General features: G+C 42.7%; 1 protein-coding gene across 2 annotated transcripts in view; it reads left to right on the top strand.

Moving 5' to 3' along the window:
- Nucleotides 1-21614, top strand: part of LOC101038016 (uncharacterized) — a 443760-nt gene that overhangs the window by 286167 nt on the left and 135979 nt on the right. Inside the window, exon 7 of one of the 2 annotated variants that reach the window (XR_012517451.1) lies at nucleotides 1866-19690. The gene's annotated coding sequence lies outside the window, so the exon portion shown is untranslated. Of the gene's footprint in view, nucleotides 1-1865; nucleotides 19691-21614 lie in introns of those variants that run through there. The other variant, XM_074398477.1, reaches the window with a different exon arrangement.

Below are 21614 nucleotides of genomic sequence, written 5' to 3'. Positions count from 1 at the left end.
TAACAGAAAACAGTTGTACATCACTAGATTAGTTCATATAATGCACAGACTGTTTCCTCTACCTGGAAACCTGATGCCTGGCTAACTCCTACTCATCTTCGACTTTCCTGTTTGAATGCTAGTTCTGTAAGACAAGCCTTCCTGAGACCCTCTTTCTAAGTGAGGTACCCCCATGGTGACTTCAAATCACAATGTTCATTTTTCCTTCTTATTGCCTGTATAGTTTCCAAATTTTCTACATCTACTAAGCTCGTGTGATGCTTTACTGTCTGTCAGTCTTGAGGCAGTGAGCTCCTCGGGTGCAGCGTCCTTGGCTACTTTGTTTACCATGTATACCCCAGTTGAACACAGAGCCTAGTGGATGTTGCAAATACCAAGTAAAATTGTATCAAGTGAATGATTTAATTAATGAGAAAGCACTTGGTAAACTGTATTCATGATGAAAGTGATGGTTAATTATATGAGTAGCAGACACCTCCTTTCTCTCTTCTGTCCTAATTTTGTCTCTCCATTTTTTTTTTTTTTAGTTATTTTGAGGCCTGCTTGTCAGTGTTTTACCAATTTTAAATCTAAGATTTGTTATTCATTCTTGCCTTTTTTGAGAGAAGGGACCACTCTTTTTCTTCCTCAGAAATGCTATGAATGACACCCACAGTGCTAATACTACAACTCTGTTTTTTCCGTGCATGCTCGTGACTTTGAAAGGAAAAACATGACTTGCCTGTGAGGGTGGTGTATTTGGGAAGCACACGAGATTCTAGTGTAGCACCTGAATTCTGTTTCTCATCATCCCCAAAGCCACTAATAGAAGTTCCTGTGCCTCAAGGGTGCTTCTCAAAAGTACACAGGGTAAAATAAGTTGATAGTATTGTTCCAGGAGAAGCTGTTCCTCAGTCAGCCTTAAAAAGGGGCGGGTGGGGGGAGGGATTGGGGGGGGGGTGGCTGAATCAAGAAATCCAGGTGTGGAAAATATTAATGATCAGGATATGAATAAGTCTTTTCATTAAAAGCAACAGCCAATAAACAACAGTTATCCAGTCCTTTTCCAGCAGGGTCCCAGTGTGCCACTTTTGTGGGTGTAAGTGTTGTCTTCAGTGGGTGGGAATGGCAGACAGCCAAGTGGAAAATTTCACAGCGTCGCAAACATTGAGTGCACGAAACGCTGCAAACCAGCAGTCTGAGGGAGCTGTGCACCAAATAACCATGCTCCTGCATGTGCCCTCCTGCCACCTTACACTCTTCCTCTCAGCCTCCTGCTTGACACCTTCACTTTCTTTTTCCTGGAGATGCGAGACGCCTTCGTTTCTGTTCCTTTTCTCTCCTGAACCTCAGCACAGTAGGGCACGCAGACGTTTGGGTGCTCCAGGGATAGTTGATTATTGGTGCCTCGCCGGTGCTGGCATTTGTATTCTGGCTCCAGAGCTCAGGAACAGGCTTATGACCACCAATAATGCTTTGCGTTTACATAGTGGCTTTCTTCTGGGGAACTGTGTGTGCTTTGCAAGAATGATCCTCTTGATCTTCTCCATAACCCAGTGAGGTGTGAGAATGGCAAAACATGCTGGTCCTTGCCTCCTTTTGCATAAAAGCCAAGTGGCCTGTGTAGAGGCGTTTGCGCCTCAGCTAAGACTGCATCTGAAGTCTCTCAGAAATGGCTTCAACTTTGGGGTGAGGAGAGGCTGGCTGTACCATGCTGTGTTCTTTTTGGGGGAAAAGCAGAAATACTGAACTTCTTTTTTAAGAAAATGGTCTTCGGTGAACTATCAGTTCATCTAATTGGGGGTGAGACTTGATTTGTTGAGATAACAAGTGATTTGATGATGTGTTTACCTTCTTCTTTTTCTTCTGTTCTGTTTCCATGCCAGGTATTTCTCACCTCGCTGTGAAAGGAAGAAAGAACACGCCTGAGCCCAAGAGACCTCAGGAGCCCTCCAGCACCTGTGGGAAGTCTCCATGGTGAAGTATAGGCTGAGGCTACCTGTGAACAGTACGCAGTGAATGTTGTAAGTTAACCAAAAACAGTATCTGCAGTGGCTTGCCTTGTCAGGATTCATGAATCACTTGATGTAACTGAGCCAGGTGTTAAAGGGGTATTAGCCTGAGCTCTGGGTGATCGGCTAGTTAATTTCTTCTTTTGAAGGAAGAGGTTCTGTTTGTATTTGCTGGAACTTGCCTTCTCTCAGCGTCTATGGCGTGCTGCAGACTATCTACTTCTGGAATAAAAAGATGGAATACAGTGATCCTTTCACTGTAGGGACCCCTTTTCTACTGGTACAATCAAATTGTATCTGATTTAGAGCAGCCCTTTAAATTGGGCTATTGCAGTTCTTTTAGGTTGGTGAGTAGGGGGTAAAATTCTCCAGGCTAAGGATTAGCAATCAGAATTTCCATCCAGCAATTACTCTTCTTTATGCGCAGTTGATGAAAATGACATTTTTTCTCTCTGGTTTTTAAAATCTTGAGGTATGCAAGTTATAAGCACGAGTTGTGTTTGGTGCTTCTCTTATTCACAGTGCGCGGATTTACTGGTTTTGATTGGGTTACTGGCTTGGGATTTTGAGACAAGTAAAGTTTGTTCCCACATGTCAGCTGAGGGCTGCCTTGCATGACAAGTTTTAGTATCAGGTAATGGAAGAGATGACAAAGTGTGACTTCTGGGAGCTCTTCTACTATGAAATAATGCAAGGGTGCTCAGCCCTGCTACTTTCTGGAGAGTTTACCTTGTTGCTGAACTGGTTCACAAAACAGAGTCAGCAGAGTTTGACCAGGGAAGAATAGAGTCACGTGAAGCCCAGGGTGGCTCGTGAGCACCTCTGAGAATGAGAAGATACTATCTTCAAATTTTAGGAAATAATGAGACAATTTCTTCTAGGTTTTTGTTGTTTGCATGTATATATAAATACATATGAATATTTCTGTTGCATATATGTATATTCTTATGCGTGTGTATATAGATATATATTTTTTCGTTTCCAGCTTCTCGTTAATTCAGCCAGAAAACCTTTTTGAGCATTTATTACCTTTTTTTTTTTTTTTTTTTTTTTTGCAGTTGTGTAAAAGATTTGAAAAGTGCAAAGTGCACCATATGTCAGGGAGAAAAGTATTCACGTGGAAAAAAAATTTCCTGATTTTTTTTCTTTGTTTCACGGATTTCTAAACATTTGTATTAAAATATGCATATGTATTTATGTCATCTCAGAGTTAAATAATGAGTAATATTCCTCTGAGCTTATTAAATTCAGATGTTCCCAGTGCTTCACTGAAAGCAGACAGCGAGAGACAATGAAGTTTTGGTGTGTTTCCATTCTGTACATGCTGAGTCTGGTCAAAATCAGTCAACCTGGAATCAGCTGACCTGAATCCTTTTCCTACTATTGAGATCAAGTACCTTGGGCAAGTCACGAGCCCCCATACAGTGATATTTTGCAAGTCTGTGTTTTGCTTCGTATTATGTTATTTTTATTTTATTTTTTTTAGTTGAGCGAGTGTGTCACTCTCTCACCGAGGCTGGAGTACAATGGTGTGATCTCGGTTCACTGCAACCTCTGCCTCCGGAGCTCAAGCAACCCTCCCACGTCAGCCCTCAGAGTAGCTGGAGCTGCAGGTGCACACCACCATGCCTGGCTAATTATTTGCATTTTTGGTCGAGACAGAGTTTCACCATGTTGTCCAGGCTGTTCTTGAACTCCTGAGCTCAAGTGATGCTCCCACCTCTGCCTCCTAAAATGCTGGGATTACAGGCATGAGCCACCGTCCCCAGCACATACTACCTTTTTATTAAGCAGTCAGTATCTCGGTTTGTCGTCCCCGTAAGGGACAGAGCATGGTGAAGGCACTATTATACTTATTTAAAACACACACACACACACACACACACACACACAACTTTATTGTAGAAGTTTCTATCACTATCAAGGAATAATTGTGGGCCATGTTAGATTTGGGTACTCTAGTTACGGTGTATTTTACTAGAAATCATTTTCCCAATCAGGTAACTGTTAGAATGCACTTCTGGTGGCTTTTTTTTTTCTTCAGCGTTTTCATCCTAGGAAACAAGTGTCATATGTAAAATTGCTTTAGGTTTCAGGCTCTATTTAAATGACTCGTACAGTTACCATAATCAAGATAGCTTTTGTTTCAAATCTGGTGGGGTTTTTTTTGTTGTTGTTTTAACTGTTGCTTTGAACTGTTCATGTGACACCCTGTCAGACCTCAAAGATTAAGTGAGGTTTTCAAAGAACTTCTAAAGTATACACTTTAAGATGCCACATGGCAGACTTGAAGAGTTTTAAAATCCTTCTGTAGATGGAGTGTGTCGAGAGAGGAAGAAAATACCAAATTCTAGCGAACTCTTTGCATGCTAAGTACTTTCTTTGAAAACCGCATTTGCTTGGTAAGGGCAGTGGGGGTTCCTAGTTTTCTTAGTAAATTGTGTTATTAGTAACCTTTCATTACCTGGGCCCGTGTTTACGACACTGATTTTCTATCTTCCCTGCTTCTAGTGTCCTCTGTGCCCCAAAGCCTGTGCCATGGAGAGCTATCGCAGTAGAGAAGGCAGGCAATTTTCAAAGAATGTGTGTTTGCACATAGACAGGATCTGGGAGTGGGCGTATAACTGTGAGCGAGAATCCCAGCAGCCATTGAAAGTAGTGGTTCCCATGCTCAGCAGTCCCTGCAGACTGCACCCCAAACTCCTTACTCCCAGTTTTCATTCCTCTGCCCGTCTGATTAACTGCCTCTCAAATCTGCCCCTGCCTGCCAGGAGATGGCCTTTGCTCCCGAGGGTGTTTCAGACTGGCTCTCAGGCAGGGTATCTTGCACAAGAAGAGAGTGGTGCTGAGGCTGAGCTCAGAGTCGGCAAACCTGGATTTGAGGCACAGTGCTGTTGTTAGCCATAGAACCTGGGCGCTCTCCACCCTGAGGACTCATTTGATGATGGGCAGCAGGAGAAAGTTGAGTTAAATGACTCCAGGGGTGGTTCTGGCTCTCAGTGTCTCATGTTGCATAAAGTATCAACCTTAGATGAGGCCGACTGAACCTTTATTTTACCTTCTTTGGCTCCTAAAAATCAGTGATTTGGCACTACCTCATTTCCAACTGTGTTTAAAACATTGAACACAGTCTTAGAATCGTTACATCTTTGATCACCATGAAACCGTTTCCACAAGACTGTCCTGGGCACCCTATGACAATTCAAAGGTATTTGTTTGAGACCTTCCTTAGACTGTAGCTTTAGCTGTTTAAATTTAGGATACACATTCACTGGTACTTTTGAAAATAAACAGGAGCCATTTTTGAACTTGAGTTTTCTAAAATGAACCACCTCCGTGTTCAAATATTGTTTATAGTCTAAGCAAGGAGACAGTGAGCCGTATGTCATTCCTAAGCTTCTCTCCTTCCTTCCATAAGAATTTTTGAGTTACCTCATCAAAGCAACCTTTCCTGACCTTCACCCCATCCCTCTCCATCCTCTAGCTTGCTGTGTTTTTCTTCTAAGCACTTTACATATTATATAGTTATTTGTTAATCATCAGTCTCCTCAACTAGTCTGTAAGTGCTGCAAAAGGAGGGACAGTATCTTATTCTTATTCTTCTTCCCTGTTGAATGAATAACACCTAAAACACTGCTTTTTCCATAACGGGCACTCAGTTAATATTCATTGAGTGAATGTCTAAGGATAGAATAATGGTGTCCCTGGGCTTCTCATGTGTGGGCCTGAGCCATTAGGGAAAGAAACACACATGCTGTTCTGATGAGAATGCTTGAGTCTGACAGCAGTTTAAGGGTGAGGGGAAGGGATGGTGAGTCTAGACTATTTTCTTTTCCTTAGAAGTTGGTACTTGATGTGTATAAAAATATGGAGAGGGAACACTTTGTGTAAAAAAAAAAAAAATAAAAGTTTTCTAGACCTATCAGTAGAGTTTGGGGATTTTCTAATACTTTTTTTTTTTTTTTTTTGGTTCTGTGCTGTCTGTATTTCCTGTCTTCTTCCATTTGAGTGGTTTGCTTTATCACTTCTTGTGGGCATCCTGCCCCGGCTTTCTGTGAGCCGTGGTGGTTTTGCCTCTTACCATTACATCATTTCATCCCTGCTTATGCTCATGTTTCATTTGAAAGTAGGGCCAGGCCAGAAGTGCTGTATCTCCCTAGAATGGGACTGACTGAATAGCGCTTCATTCCAGTGCACACCTTACAATGAAACATCGGTGTGCTGGCTCTGCGGTGTGTGATGGCAAGTTCACAGAGGCTTTCTTAGGGAGGCGTCGTGCTACTTAGCTTTTGAGGATAACAGTAATAAAGGTTTCTGGAATTCTGTTTGTTTATGGACTCCCTTTTCAGAATAACTGCTCTGAGTGCAGGAATTACTTATTCCTGGGAAGAAATGGACTGAGTGAAATAAAGACCTCTGTGCCTGTAGAAACAGCATTATGCTCTCTGGGCAAGTCTTAAAGAATGGGAGCTGAATTTCCCTTGCTCTGAATCTCCAGAGTAAGAGAATTGCACATATACACTCTAATAAGAGTAAGCAGGGAATTTCCCTATGAGTCTGTCAGTTTGTACCTTTTAGATTTGCCGTCTGTGATACCAAATTCTTCAGCACTATCATAAAAAAATCTGAAGTGGATAAGCGGGTCAGGAGAGAAGGGAGGTTCCGCTGTTGGACAAGGCAGGGAGAACAGTCTCCTTTTTCTTAAGTCCGTGTTTGTAATGGCCCTGCAAACTCACCTGCAGGTTGTAAAGGCAGAGAGGTTCTGACTGAGCTCCTTCATGCAAGTGCACTGGGTAGAGCTTCAAGTCTTCTGGAGTTTTCTCTTTCACCGGTTTCTCTCTCTTCTTCAGACTTCCTCAGATAGCTTCTGACTGACAGCTTCACTAGTTCCTGGCCATTACCCCTGGTGTGTTATTTGGGATCGGCACCTTTGGCAGGGTCTTTGCAGGCACCACTGCTTCTAAGAATTGGTGTCAGAGCTACCTCCTGAGGCGGCTGACAAAGTGTAGCCCATCCCAGGCACACCCTTTCCCTCGGCACCATCTTCCTCCAGTGCTCAGCCCTTCCTCTCAGCATCTTCGAGAGGAGGAGGAAAATGTTCGGAACACCCAGACGTTGTGGAAGGAAAAAAAGTTCATGGAACTTTTACAACATTTGTGTTCTATTGGGGGAAAAGAAACACCAGCAGCCTGGTCAGGCTGCTTTCTAACTGAATAGTGCCGAGGTAAAATGCTTTTGTGTCCTCGTGTGTGTGTGAGAGAGAGAGAGAGAGAGAGGTGAGTGAGTGAGTTAGTTTCACTCTTGTTGCCCAGGCTAGAATGCAATGGCACGATCTTGACTCACTGCAACATCTGCTTCCCAGGTTCAAGCGATTCTCCTGCCTCAGCCTCCCAAGTAGCTGGGATTACAGGCATGCACCATGCCCAGCTATTTTTTTTTTTCTTTTCGTATTTTAAGTAGAGACTGGGTTTCACCATTTTGGCCAGGCTGGCCTCAAGCACCTGGCCTCAGGCAATCCACCTGCCTTGGCCTCCCAAAGTGCTGGGATTACAGGCGTGCGCCACTGTGCCCAGCCTTGTGTCTTCTGTTAAGTTTAGACTTCACTCAGTACCGTGATTTATGAAAAGACTTGTGTGTGCCAAGATGTGCTCGAGTCTTTCAGGGATCCTGTGCTGAGTAATCTGTATTTACCACCCTTCGAGACTCTTGGAGGGCACAATAGGAAGATGTACATGGTGGCAGAGTCAGGTGTACCGAAAGGATGATGGGTAAGCATCCTCAGTGCTGGAATTTCAGGAAAGACATCTAAACTGAGCCATCAAGCAGAGGTAGAATTTCAATCCAATACATCTACGTATTTCAAGAAGGCAAAGGGGGCTTTGAGAAGAGACTAGAAATAGTCTTTTGTGTAACTACTTCTGTGTCTGGGCACGTGAGACCTCAGAGCCAGAGCTTTCTTTCCGTCAGAAATTGTATGGTTTGAACACTAACAAAGACATAAGGATTAGTAGCACATGGCCACTAGGCCACCATTTTCTTCAGGATCATTTTAAATCTTTTTTTTTTTTTTTTTCCAGACCAAGACCCTGGCTGTGTCACCTGGGCTGGAGGGCAGTGGCACAATTTTAGCTCACCACACCGTCCGCTTCCTAGTTTCGAGCAATTCTCCTGTCCCAGCCTCCCAAGTCGTTGGGATTACAGGCTTGTACTATGGTGCCCGGCTAATTTTTGTATTTTTCATAGAGATGGGGTATCACCAGCCGGGCGCGGTGGCTCAAGCCTGTAATCCCAGCACTTTGGGAGGCTGAGGCGGGTGGATCATGAGGTCAAGAGATCGAGACCATCCTGGTCAACATGGTGAAACCCCGTCTCTACTAAAAATACTAAAAATTAGCTGGGCATGGTGGCGTGTGCCTGTAATCCCAGCTACTCAGGAGGCTGAGGCAGGAGAATCGCCTGAACCCAGGAGGCGGAGGTTGTGGTGAGCCGAGATCGCGCCATTGCACTCCAGACTGGGCAACAAGAGTGAAACTCTGTCTCAAAAAAAAAAAAAAAAAAAAAGAGAGAAGGGGTATCACCATGTTGGCCAGGCTGGTCTCAAATTCTTGAGCTCAAGTGATCTGCCCGCCTTGGCCTCCCAAAGTGCTGGGATTACAGGTGTAAGCCACCATCGTGCCCAGCTCATTTGAGATCTTTATATGTAAAACTTGAAGCTAGAACTTGGGACGTGTAAAGCATGATGCTTCCTAATGTTAGTAAGGGTAGTGTTTCCAACTGAAGTTTGGCCAGTAAAACACATCTAAAACGAAAGATATATTTTTTCAGTGATATAAATTCAAAGTGCTCAATGTTCAAGAATCCGCAAGAAAGAAGAACAGAGATGACTGAATAGTGATACCACCCAGAAGGGAAATTAAAAGCCACTGAAAATCCTTCCAGATAGAGACCAAGTAATCCCACAGTGTGGGCGCCTCAGAGGTCAATCTGATTGTCATTTGTGTTGTAATATTACCGATGTATGTCATTGGTCTTAAAGTCTGCCATTACTATAGTACTCTGATTATTTTCACTATTCCTCCAAAAGGTTGTTGCTTCTTCTTTGCTTTCTTAAGGAAAGATGAGACACAAATAAGAATTAGTTGACATTGTTTAGTCATAGAACCCAAACAAAATCTATTGGTTCTTAACAACGCATAGATCGCTTCTTAGGACTAATATAAAGAGACAAATAGAAAGATAACTTCATTTTTAGAATTATCTAATTTTTTTTTTTTTTTTGAGATGGAGTTTCGCTCTTGTTACCCAGGCTGGAGTGCAATGGCACGATCTCAGCTCACCACAACCTCCGCCTACTGGGTTCAGGCAATTCTCCTGCCTCAACCTCCTGAGTAGCTGGGATTACAGGCACACACCACCATGCCCAGCTAATTTTTTGTATTTTTAGTAAGTAGAGACGGGGTTTCACCATGTTGACCAGGATGGTCTCGATGTCTTGAGCTCGTGATCCACCCGCCTCAGCCTCCCAAAGTGCTGGGATTACAAGCTTGAGCCACCGCGCCTGGCTAATTTTTTACTTTTTAAAAACAATTATACCATAAAAATATTTAACCATGTTTCCAACATAAATTCATGTTAAATTTCCAGTGGTAGCGATGTAATAAATTATTGCTAAGTAGATTCATAGACTGAAAGAATTAATCCATCTTCTGTAAATCCTAAGGATTATATTAACCTTTTCAGACACCTAAACAAGTATGTTACGTGATTCAGAAAAAGTCATTTTTGACAAGTAGAAAATGACTTTTAGGTGTGTTAACAAATTAGCTGTTTGAAACCTATGTTAGAGAAATTAAGTTTTCAAAATAATTTTTTTTTCTTTCTGTGCTTATATTCCTGAAACAACTTACTTAAGGAGAGTCTCCCTAGATGGAAACAGAAATGGAAGACAAATGGTGATCCTTGGTCATAATCTTTTATTTCCAAAACTCAGGCAGGTTCTTGTAATCATGCTCTTTGGATTCTTAACCATCTTCTCCTACTTCGAAATTCTACTTCTTTCTCATTACGTTCATAAACAGCATCTTGTGATCGGCTCCCGGTCTTGAGTGCCTGGCACCGGGAGGTGACATGTCTAGAGTGCTGGCAGAATTCACTGCTGAGCCCCTGCACAGGTCCTGGGCTGTCAGTTCTGTGTTTCAATTTGCACATCAGCCATCCTCACCAGCCTTCCTTTGTGTATCTAGAAATGAAAATGCTCTTGATAAAATGATTTTCTAAAGTTTCCATTAGGTTGCTCTTCATTTCGTTTTCTTTCTTCTTCTCAAGCCTTTGTGGCTTGCATAGAATTGAAGAAAAAAAAATGTAATTTCTCCAGGGCTAAAATCCAAGACTTTGATGGCAGTCTTAATGCCTGGGGCTCCTACGAGTTGCTACCCGTTATAAGCATTGTAAAACTCACCCTGCAGAACAAAGAGAACTGGGCACAAATGTTATTCTCTTCTTCTACCATGGCAAGCCCTAGTGTTTCGGTTTCCTTTGCCTTTTTCTTCTTTGATCTCTAAAAGGAGGTAGAAGAGGAGAATGCTTTTGTTCAGAAAGGAGAAAGCTATTGCTTGTCCAGACACATTGTTTTTTCCTTCTCTTTGGCAGCCTCAATGGCTCTACCTGTTTCTGGCTCTCATACTTCTGCTTATGAACAGCCTTCTTCCCTGATTTTCAGGAAACTGACAAATTAAAGGTGCAAATGTCAGGTGGTTACTGCATATCTACTGGCTCACATAATTCAAAACTGAGTCGTTCAGCCTCTATCTAAAGCTAGTTCCTTGCCCATTCTCAGCCACCACCACATCAAGCACAAATGTAGATGAAAGGGTAGTGTGTCAAGGTGAGAGCTGCCCACTGGGTAGTGTTACTCTGCCACTCACTGTAGGGGACAGATTAGCTGCCAATCGGTATCTCATCGCTGTCATCGGAGTTTACAATCCAGGTTCCCAGCTCCACTGATGATCTATTTCTGTGCCTCTGCAGTGACGCCAGTTGTCCTAGCAACGTGCTGGCTGGCACTTCCTTAAAGGCAAGCGAGGGAGTGGCAGTGGACGAGGGTGGCCTGCAGAGGGTCAGAAGGGAGTTGGCAGTCACCTTGCTCAAAGAGGATTTTCCATTTCCCTCATCTGGGCAGGCTTCCAGGAGGAGGACATCACTTACTAAGTGTATCATGGGAGTGTCACTTAATAAGGATCACGGACCACATGGTCTTTCTGGTACAGATAGAATCCCAGGGAGAATAACAAATGAATTAAGGGATAGTCCAGGCAGAATGTGGGGACTGTCAGGCCAGGATGTTAGGCGATCTCAGAGCATCTGATGGTATCAGCTTTTCTTGTGAATTGGGTTAATGTTCTGGTTGTTGATCAGCACTGGCATGCAGAGTTGGAGACATGAGTAGATGTTTGGGAGGAATCAGAGGTCAAGGGAGGCAGACGGAAAGGAAACACCACGGCAGTCCCTCTTGGCCCCTTTTCCTATTGACAGGTCTGGCCTGAAAGCCGTCCATCGTAATGAGACCCTTCTTACTGGGCTCTGGGAATTTATCCACGCACCCAGCATTGAAAAGGAATACAGCGTACTTTGTACTCTTCTTTTTAATTGCTCTCCTCTCTTTATGCCATGCTGAATTGCCACTAAATGACGACTTCTGCCATTTTCTGAGTTGGATCCAAAGAACATAGAAATCCTGAGGATCATATCTTAAAGTCCCCGTCCAAGGTGGCCTTTCCTGGATGAAGTCTAAAATGGCCAGTCAAGTGACATTGGTGGTCCTCGAGGCTTCTTCCACAGCCACGTTCCTGTGAAAGCCCCTAGGCAATGGATTTGGGTGACATTTTCTTTTGGGGGTGCTTCTGTGTGTGGCCCTGGAGATGTCAAGTCATTTTTCACAAAGAAAGAGACTCAAAGTGGGTCTTTGCCAGAAAATGGGAAAGAAGGGAGACTGATGGAAGGGTGTCCCCAGAGCATTGGAGACCTGCAAATGACCGACAGTATGAAGCATGCATTATTGCCTTTCCTTTCACAGCTAAAACATGACCTGCAGCATTTGTTCCACTGAATGACCACACTCAAGCCAAGATGATTGCATGAAACTGTGTGCTTACGGTGGGAAAGGCATTTAGGGTAACTGACCATTTCTAGCACCTTTTGTATACTCAACGAGTATTCACTCCTTCTACTATAGCTGGAATAAGGGTTGGGAGTAAAGATCTGGGACTGGAATTAAGAAAAATAATTTTTGGAAAAAGAAAAATTCCAAGGGTAGCTGTTTGTACTTTCAGAGCATCCCATGTTTTCAGGATGTTTCATAAGAGATAAAGTAAATCAGTTTTCTTTGACAGTGTGTAGTGTGCCCAGCCTAGCTCATTATTTTAAATCGCCAAAATGATATAAATCAGGTGTCCCCAAACTTTTTACACAGGGGGCCAGTTCACTGTCCCCCAGACCATTGGAGGGCCGCCACATACTGTGCTCCTCTCACTGACCACCAATGAAAGAGGTGCCCCTTCCTGAAGTGCAGTGGGGGGCCGGATAAATGGCCTCGGGGGGCCGGATAAATGGCCTCGGGGGGCCGGATAAATGGCCTCAGGGGGCCGCTGTGGCCCGCGGGTTGTAGTTTGGGGACACCTGAAAATGATAGAAGACATTGTGTGTTCTTGAAACATTAAATATCTATTAAGTGCATTTTGATACTGTGGAGAAGTATGGTTTTGTTTAATTTTCTTGGATTATTATATAACTGTTAAAACTTAGTGATTAAATACTCATCCTTCTTTATGGTGCACAGATAATAAAGCTGATTCTCCTGTGTGAATAAGAAATACAACTAATGTAAATGGCATTAAGCTTAGAAGATTCAGAGTCTTCTCTCGGTTTGACAGTTGCTTTTTTAGAAGAAATTTGGTCAAGTAGATGATAGCCCAGTTAGGTTTCATGAACTTCATGTTTTATGTGCTTTTCTTTTTACAGCCTTTGTAGATACACAGTAAATAATTGGAAGCGTACTAGAAGATAAAGAACCTGTTGGCTGGGTGCGGTGGCTCATGCCTGTAATCCCTGCACTTTGGGAGGCTGAGGCGGGCAGATCAGTTGAGATCAGGAGTTTGAGACCACCCTGGCCAATGTGGTAAAACCCCCGTCTCTACTAAAAATACAAAAATGAGCCAGATGTGGTGGTGCACGCCTATGATCCCAGCTACTCAGGAGGCTGAGTCAAGAGAATCACTTGAATCCAGGAGGTGGAGGTTGTAGTAAGCCAAGATCATGCCATTGTACTCCAGCCTGGGTGACAAGAGTGAGACTCCATCTCAAAAAAAAAAAAAAGAACTTGTTACTCCTTCCTGAATAAGTTGTCATTGATTACAGGGGTAGGTGTGAATCAAAATATTAATGACTAAGCTGGGTGCAGTGGCTCACACCTGTAATTCCAGCACTTTGGGAGGCCAAGTCAGATGGATCAGGAGTTCAAGACCAGCCTGGCCAACATGGTGAAACCTTGTTTCTACTAAAAAAAAAATATATATATATATATATATATATATATATAAATTAGCCAGGCATGGTGGTGTGTGCCTGTAGTCCTAGCTACTCAGGAGGCTGAGACAGGAGAATCCGTTGAACCTGGGAGGCAGAGGTTGCAGTGAGCTGAGATCATGCCACGGCACTCCACCCTGGGCAACAGAGTGAGGCTCCGTCTCCAAAAAAAAAAAAAAAAAACGACTAAGGAGAAGATAGGAGCACCCTGGCTTGGTCTAATAGCAGGAATCTCAGGCACCTGGTTCTCTTCCCATTCCTGCCCTTTTAGACCATGAGCAAGCTCTTTTTTTCCCGGGTGCCTCTATTTCCTTATCTTCCAAAGGAAGATCATTATCACTGCCACTTAACAGCATCAGATTTAAAGGTATTAGTCCATATAAGAGGCTTTTTGAATCACATTTGGGTTCAAATTTCAGACCTGCCACTCCTTAACTGTGTATCCTTTGGGAAATTGCCTATCTAACTTCTCTGAGCCTTATTTACCTCATCTATAAAGAAGATCTGACAGATCTGACACCATTCCTACCCTGAGGACTTGTGAGAGTTAAATGAGATAAAGTCTGTTTAGTTTTTAGCCCAGTGATTGCCCCCTGATAACTGTGGCAGCCACGATGCTGTTATGATGATAAATTTCACAAACCCAAATCTATCATGATGTGTTGCCGAAGTGAACAGGTGAGCAGTTGCAACTTGTTAGTCTCTTTGTTGCAGAGACGTAGCCTCTGTAATAGGAGTTGTCATTAACTGTCATTGTCATTACGCTGACAGTGAATTCAGTTATGTATTGTTAAGACCTTCTGCTTCCTTGACATGTATATAGTAGAATAATTATGACAGTGAAGGTGACACATTTGTCAGAATTATCCATGTGCATATGCTGAGGGCCCTTGGAATTTTAGGTGAATTTTATAGTATTAGTCAAACTGAAAGGCACAGTGAGTTTGGAAGCTATAATAGTCTCATCTATAAAAGGAGTAGGGAGATTCCCAAAGGCTATTGATATGAGTTAGAACTCTAAAAAAGTAAAACATTAAAATACATTTTGATGTGGTTACCATGTCTAGGTGGTGATAGGTAAAAATGGTCTAGGCTAATTCTTTGAAATTGAGCATAGACGAAAGCCTGAAGATGGATATCTACATTCTTGTATGTTCTTTCAGCAAATACTTACAGAGAGAGAGAAAGAGAGGAAGGGATTGTGCGTGTGTGTGTGTGCATGCGTGCGTGCATGTGTATGCTGCAGGCTGGGCATTCACAATAGCTAAAGGAGCTTTCAGTCACTGGGGAGATTAATGAGAAAATAGCCAACTCCTTTACACCATGACCAGTGCTCTCCTAATGGACCCACAGGTTGCCATGGATGCAAACCAGCGTGGCATCTTCTGGGGTCAGATAAGCTTTCGTCCTCGGAGCTGAAGGATGAGTAGGTGTTAACCGGAAAACAAAGTGGATGTATCAGTTAGCGTGTACTGTATAACAAGCCATCCCAACAATTAAGGGCCAAAACCACAATCTTAGGATTGTGTGGGCAGGCCACCTGGCCTATTTTAGTCGGGGCCAGCTTGACAAAACCTGGTCGATCCAACATGGTCTCTCTCACGTGGCTACTGGAGGGCTGGTTTGCCTGAGAGATGGGGCATCTTCAGCTGAGACAGCTTGTCTCTGCTTCAGGTGGCCTCTCCTCCTCCAGTAGGATAGTCTGAGCTGCTTCACTTTGCAGCCTCAGGGTTCCCGAAAGCAGGAAGAGAGAGCAAACCCCAGTGTAATAAGAGTGCTTTTCAAGCTCTGCTTCAAGATGCTTGCTAATTTTTTAACCAAAGCAAATTCCTTAATTTGTTCACTTCAAAGGATGGAGAAACTCTAGCTCTGGTCACAAGGCGGACGTGTGCAAAGCTCAAAGGTAAGAGAGAACATGGCATGTTGGAAGACTGCAAGTAGTTAAGAGTGGCTGGAGTCAGATATGTGCGAAGTCTCATGAAGAATAAGCCAGATCATAAAGTGTCTTTTCAGTAAGCTCTGCTGAGGAGTTTAGAGTTTATCTTGAAGATAGGAGAACAATCATCGAAAGAGTTTAAGCAGGATATTGACATGACCAATAAGATGTGTAGGGCATGGTTAGGTGGCAAAAGCCTAAAAGCCTTCATTAGCCTAGACAATTCAGGAAGTTTCCAAAGAGATGGCCCAGGGATAGCATAGGAGAAGATGGGAGGACCTGACGGGGCGGCGGCTAAAAGCTGATGTGACCTTCAAAACAGTGTGACCAGGAAAGAGGTTGGAGACCCTCCAGGGTCTAGCAGAAGAGACAGAGGCTCAGATCATGAGCAATATCTATATAAATCTGGTGGGAGAACTCTGCCAGTGTTCCTCACCTCTGTCCATTGTGGGATCCTGCCAGACTCCAGTGTCCTTGGGTTCTAAATAAACACCTACCAAGGGGCTGAGTCAAAGAGATCCCATTCTCTGAAAGTGTCTTCTTATCATTGTCATCACCCAGCCAGAGACTCTCTTCCTTTCCACATGTTTTTCCTTTTGACCTCGAAATAAACAGGGTGTTCCAAGGGACATGGGGCACTCTCGAAATGCTTCTCTGATCTCAGATAGGACCATGCTCACCCATTAATTTCCAGATCTGACCTTTTAACTACACTTTTAAGCATAACTCTTTCAAAAGGCAAAAATAGAAATGACTGTTTCATTTCACCAAATTCAAGTCGCCGAGAGTGAGAACGTGTGGTTTTCACCGGTACGTTTGGGGAGCAGTTTGTTGTCACTGAAACTGCCTGATAGCGGGTTGGAGTGTCTGGGTACTTTTCAGTCCTTGGAGTTATAACACAGATGTTGAAAGTGCTATCTTTTATAGATTAAAAATGAGGGAGGGGAGCATCGAACATGTGTGCAATGCAGATAATAATTTGCCAGGTTTTCTTTCTAATTTTTTCACTAAAAAAATACAGAAGAGTCTAAAAATAGGGCAGGCTGCCTTCATCCCTGTACTCTTTTCCTTAAGGGACACCTTCCCTCACCAAATAATTAAAAATGAATGGGAATTATGGGAATAGCAGAAGACAAGAAGGAAAACTAAAAACACAGCACCTAATATTCCAGGGGCAGACGGGCTGCTTTTGTAGCTCAGATTCGGACATTTTCTCCATTTAAAGAGTTGGAACACGCTTACTGATTGGAATGCTCTGTCAGCATTAAACTCAGTGCAGGGCTCTGCTCTGGCGCATTTTGGGCTATTGGTTAGCCCCTCTGTGTGCCCTGTCTTATCACCAGAACTATTAACTGAATGGGATGCATTTTCAAAAACAAGAAAGAGTTTGAAAAACTCCAGGGCACGGTCGGAGCCTACAGACATTTGTTTGCTGCTGAGAACCATGGCAAGCATTTCTGACGTTTTTATCAGTGTCTTAGTTAAACAATTATGTGGAGGCCTGATAAAGAAGTGTGTGATAGGAGCCTTCATAATTTAAAGCGCCCAAATTTGGCGAGCTTTATACTCATGTGAAATGGAAATGAAAACATAGCATGTTTTGGAATTCCTGATTCTGCTTATTTGCTTTAATAGCAGATCATTGCATAAACACTGACTCATTGCATTCTATACTGAAAGGAAGATATGGTTTGCTGTGTTCAATCTGGTCTGGCTTCCAGAATAGAGTATGGAATGAGTGCCAGAAGAAGGGATGAGCTCAGCTTTATAGGTGACTGGAGAGGTGCCTAGCTCCATGTCTTGCTCTGTACAAACACATGACCTCACATGAAGTTTTCCATAAAATATTAAAATACATTTTATTTAAAATCCATAAAATGTTAAAATACATTTCTGTTTATAAACATGTATTTAATCTGTTCTGGAGTATATGGAGTAGAGAGCAAAGAAATGGACTCTTCTTATTTTTGGCAGTGGGGTGAAGGCACAGGTGTGCATCTGCCGCCACCTGCGTTGTTATTTCACTGAGTTTTGTCAGGTTCTTTTCTTACTCACCTGCACTTTGTATGTTACCTTAAGCTCTGTAACCATTCTAAGCTGCCAGGAACATGGGTATGCAATGAAAGTCAATGCTGTGATCAAAGCCGCCTCCTGTTGTTTACCTTTTTAGAAATTTTAATAATACAGTCAAGTCTGAAAGAGTGGAACTTTTCTCAAAGCTACACACTTGGTTGCCTCTTCTTGATTAACGCGTGGGGGCGGTCATTGTAACCTGAGGTCTGACAGATGGTGCGGAGACTGATGAAGGAAGGCCTGTTAAGTATTTTGAGTGTCTTATAAAGAAAAATAGGCTACCCTAATTCAAATTGTTGTTGCTCTCCCTATCTTCTTTTATGAAAACTCCTTGTATATTACAATGACAGAACTTCTCTCTCTTTCTCTCTCTCTCTCTCTCATACACGCGCACGCACACACACATGCGCACGCACACACACGTGCACACACACACGCACTCCCAACATGCTCTCCTGAAAGCTGCTCAGCTACAGAGAGGTGAGACTCTCATCCGGTGCACACGGCAGCCTTGCATTTTGCTGTTTGTCTAGTGTCACTCTGTGATATGGGCATAAGGTCATAACTGTGAGCTAACATTGTCACTTATCTTAATAGTAAAGCCCCTCTGATCCAATCTGTCCGCCTTGTCTATTACGTTATTCACATACCTGGATTCTTCAAACTTAACTACTTGCCGCAGCAAACTCAGAAATGCCGAGCTCTAAGGCATCTCCATTTAATTCGTTCATCTCAGTCCTAAATGACTAACCATCGTTTAGTTTCAGGATGGCACTAAAAACTCAAGATTACTTTCTGTGATTAACTTACATCGTGATGGTTGGGAGTTGTTTAACAGAAGACCTGTTCACCTTCTTATAAAACCCTTTTCAAGTTTTGAATTGTGTTTTCTTTTTTTTTTTTTAATTGCTAGGAGTCTTTCAGATAGGAGATTGTTAGAAGGAGAAAGAAAAGCTTATATGAAAACTTGTGGCAAAAGGTCACTTGTGGTGTGGGGGAAATTTTGAAGTCGGCACAGTTTGATTCCAGTGGTTCTTGCCTATCCACTCAGTGGCTGGTCACTCTCTGTTCCCTTTCCAGTTGAATCTTTTCCAAATGCTTCACATCAGCCTAGGTACCTTGGTTGGCCTGTGGAGAAAAAGTCTTGTTACAATGCTCACATTAAGCTGATAGAGACCTTGGCTAGGATAGTGACATTTTTCAAGGGCTAAGGGATGGAAGGATTGAATTTTTGCCTTAACTGTTTTTTATAGAAACGGAGTCCCACTGTGTTGCCCAGGCTGGACTCACACTCCTGGCTGCAAGTGATCCTCCTGTCTTGAACTCCCAAAGTGCTGGAATTACAAGCCTGGCCTGAATTTTTTAATGGTCATTTCAGCTGATGCCAGGGGAGATCGTTTGGATGACATTTTTCAAACAGATTAGGTAGCAAGCAGCTGTCTACCTAGTCAATCTTTACTACTCATTCTGACTTCTGTTCAGTAACTTTCCATTTAAAAGAACTAACTTAATAATCATCAGAGAATTTGCATGTAAGTTTCAGAGTTGTGATATAGTTCACCAACATTTTTTCTAGTTCTTTTTATTATGGTAAAATACACACAAACTTTACTATCTGAGCCATTTTTAAGTGTACAGTTGTATGTTCATATTGACATGATGCCATCTCCATCATCTGTCTTCAGACCTCTTTTTTTTCTGGCAAAACTGAATCTAGACTCATAAAATACCCTCCACTCCAGCCCCTGGCAACCACCATTCTACTTCCTATTATTTTGACTACTATAAGTACCTGATATAAGTGGAATCGTGCAGTATTTGCCCTTTTGCACCTGGCTTATTTCACTGGGCATAATGTCCTTCAGGTCTATCCATGCTATACCAGGGGTCAGAATTTCCATCATTTTCGAGGCTGAATAATGTTCTGTTGTATGTGTAGACCACATTTTGCTTATCCTTCGTCTGTCAATGGGTACTAGGGTTGCTTCCACCTTTGGTTTACTGTTAATGCCATTATGGATATGAGTGTGCAAATATCTCTTTGAAACCCTTCACCAACTCTCTCTCTCTCTCTCTTTCTTTCTTTCTTTCTTTTTTTTTTTTTTTTTTTTGAGACAAAGTTTTGCTCTTGTTGCCCAGGCTGGAATGCAGTGGTGCAATCTCAGCTCACTGTAACTTCATCTCCCAGGTTCAAGCGATTCTCCTGCCTCAGCCTCCCAAGTAGCTGGGATTATAGGCACCCGCCACCATACCCAGCTAACTGTGTATTTTTAGTAGAGATGGGGTTTCGCTATATTGATCAGGCTGGTCTTGAACTCCTGACCCCAAGTGATCTGCACATGTCAGCCTCCCAAAGCACTGGGATTACAGGTGTGAGCCACTGTGCCTGACCTTCACCAACTCTCTTTTACGGCTTTACTAGATACAATTGAAGAAGACCTGCATCTACCCATTTTGAAACTTTTTTCATGATAAAAATGTAGGTAGACTTTCTGCCTAGTACTGTTACTTGAAGCAACCTCTCTGCTGACCACTTTCCTGTGGCCTGCATTGCTACTAACAGTAGTTCAGTCCTTAAGTATCAAGCAAAACCTTCAGCCAGTTTTCTATTAAAATGCAAATGATTCTAGTGCAGAGGCCACAGATAAGATATTAGCACCTTGGTGTGAATTTGTTTAATCGGATCCTATCTTAGAAACTTCCTTTACCCCCTTGCCTAGTTTTTCACTAATTGCTCCCCAGTGTGGTCTTGCATTATTACTGCAAGTATCACACTGTATTAAACTTATTTATATTTTTGCTTCCCCTGATAGAATAGAAGCTTCTTAAGGGTAAGAGTCTTGTATAATCGATGTTGGTTTTTCAGGCCCTAATAGTATCACAGACAACTTTAAATGAGCTGCTCACTCATTCTTTCATGCATGTATTCATTCATGTATTCATTCATTCATTGATTCATCAAGCATTTATTGAGTGCCCACACTGTAAGTGCATTTTAAAACTCTGATTTTCTAGAAAGTTTGGGTGGCCAAGGACCAACTCTATTGTATAGTTTTGGCAGATTTTAGAAACCTTAAAATCTAACTTCCTGTATTTTTAGGTGTAGGGACTTGGTCCAGATGAGTGGATCGACCTCTGAAATAGTTTTCTATCATATTCCTACCCATTTTTTTTTTTCTGCTTTTATTCCAAAGAAGCATGAATCTAAGTAAGTTTGTGTTCTTCTATTCAAAAGTAAGATGACATTTCAATATGTATTCTCAAGCATCTGGAAACTTCTCTGGTTGCTCTAAATCTCAGTATTTCCAATATCGGGCACGTACAGTTTTTAAATGCTTGCATTCACTTAGGACATTGACCAGTCTCCTTAGAAAGGGGAGTGACTTTTGCCTCTTTTGGTTAATTTGCTTTGCATTGATTTGTAACCGTGTACTTCAGTATACACCAGCAACTGCTAGCCCAGGGATAGCATATTCTTGCTTACTGGCTCCTGGGACTGTCCATTCATCCCCCAATGGCTTCCTTGGAAACAAGTTGCTCTGATAACAATTTGACGGTACTTCCCGTTATAAGGTAATAATCAGTCCTAAACCAAATTCTTCCTTTAGGCTCTAGCCTCAGAGTTTATTAGTTCTTTTTTTTTTTTTTTTTTGAGACGGAGTTTCGCTCTTGTTACCCAGGCTGGGTGCAATGGCGCGATCTCGGCTCACCGCAACTTCCGCCTCCTGAATTCAAGCAATTCTCCTGCCTCAGCCTCCTGAGTAGCTGGGATTACAGGCACGTGCCACCACGCCCAGCTAATTTTTTGTATTTTTAGTAGAGACGGGGTTTCACCATGTTGACCAGGATGGTCTCGATCTCTTAACCTTGTGATCCACCCGCCGCAGCCTCCCAAAGTGCTGGGATTACAGGCTTGAGCCACCGCGCCCGGCCAGTTTATTAGTTCTTAGTGATGTTACTGTTAAGGCTAATAGGAGACAAATTATTTTTCTGTTTTTTATTGTTATTGCCGCTGTAATTCCTATGATTATTGC

This window comes from Saimiri boliviensis, chromosome 4 (genome assembly GCF_048565385.1).
Source record: "Saimiri boliviensis isolate mSaiBol1 chromosome 4, mSaiBol1.pri, whole genome shotgun sequence".
NCBI classification, from domain to species: domain Eukaryota; kingdom Metazoa; phylum Chordata; class Mammalia; order Primates; family Cebidae; genus Saimiri; species Saimiri boliviensis.
Note: the sequence above shows the minus strand (reverse complement) of the source record. Positions and strands in the feature narration are given on the sequence as shown.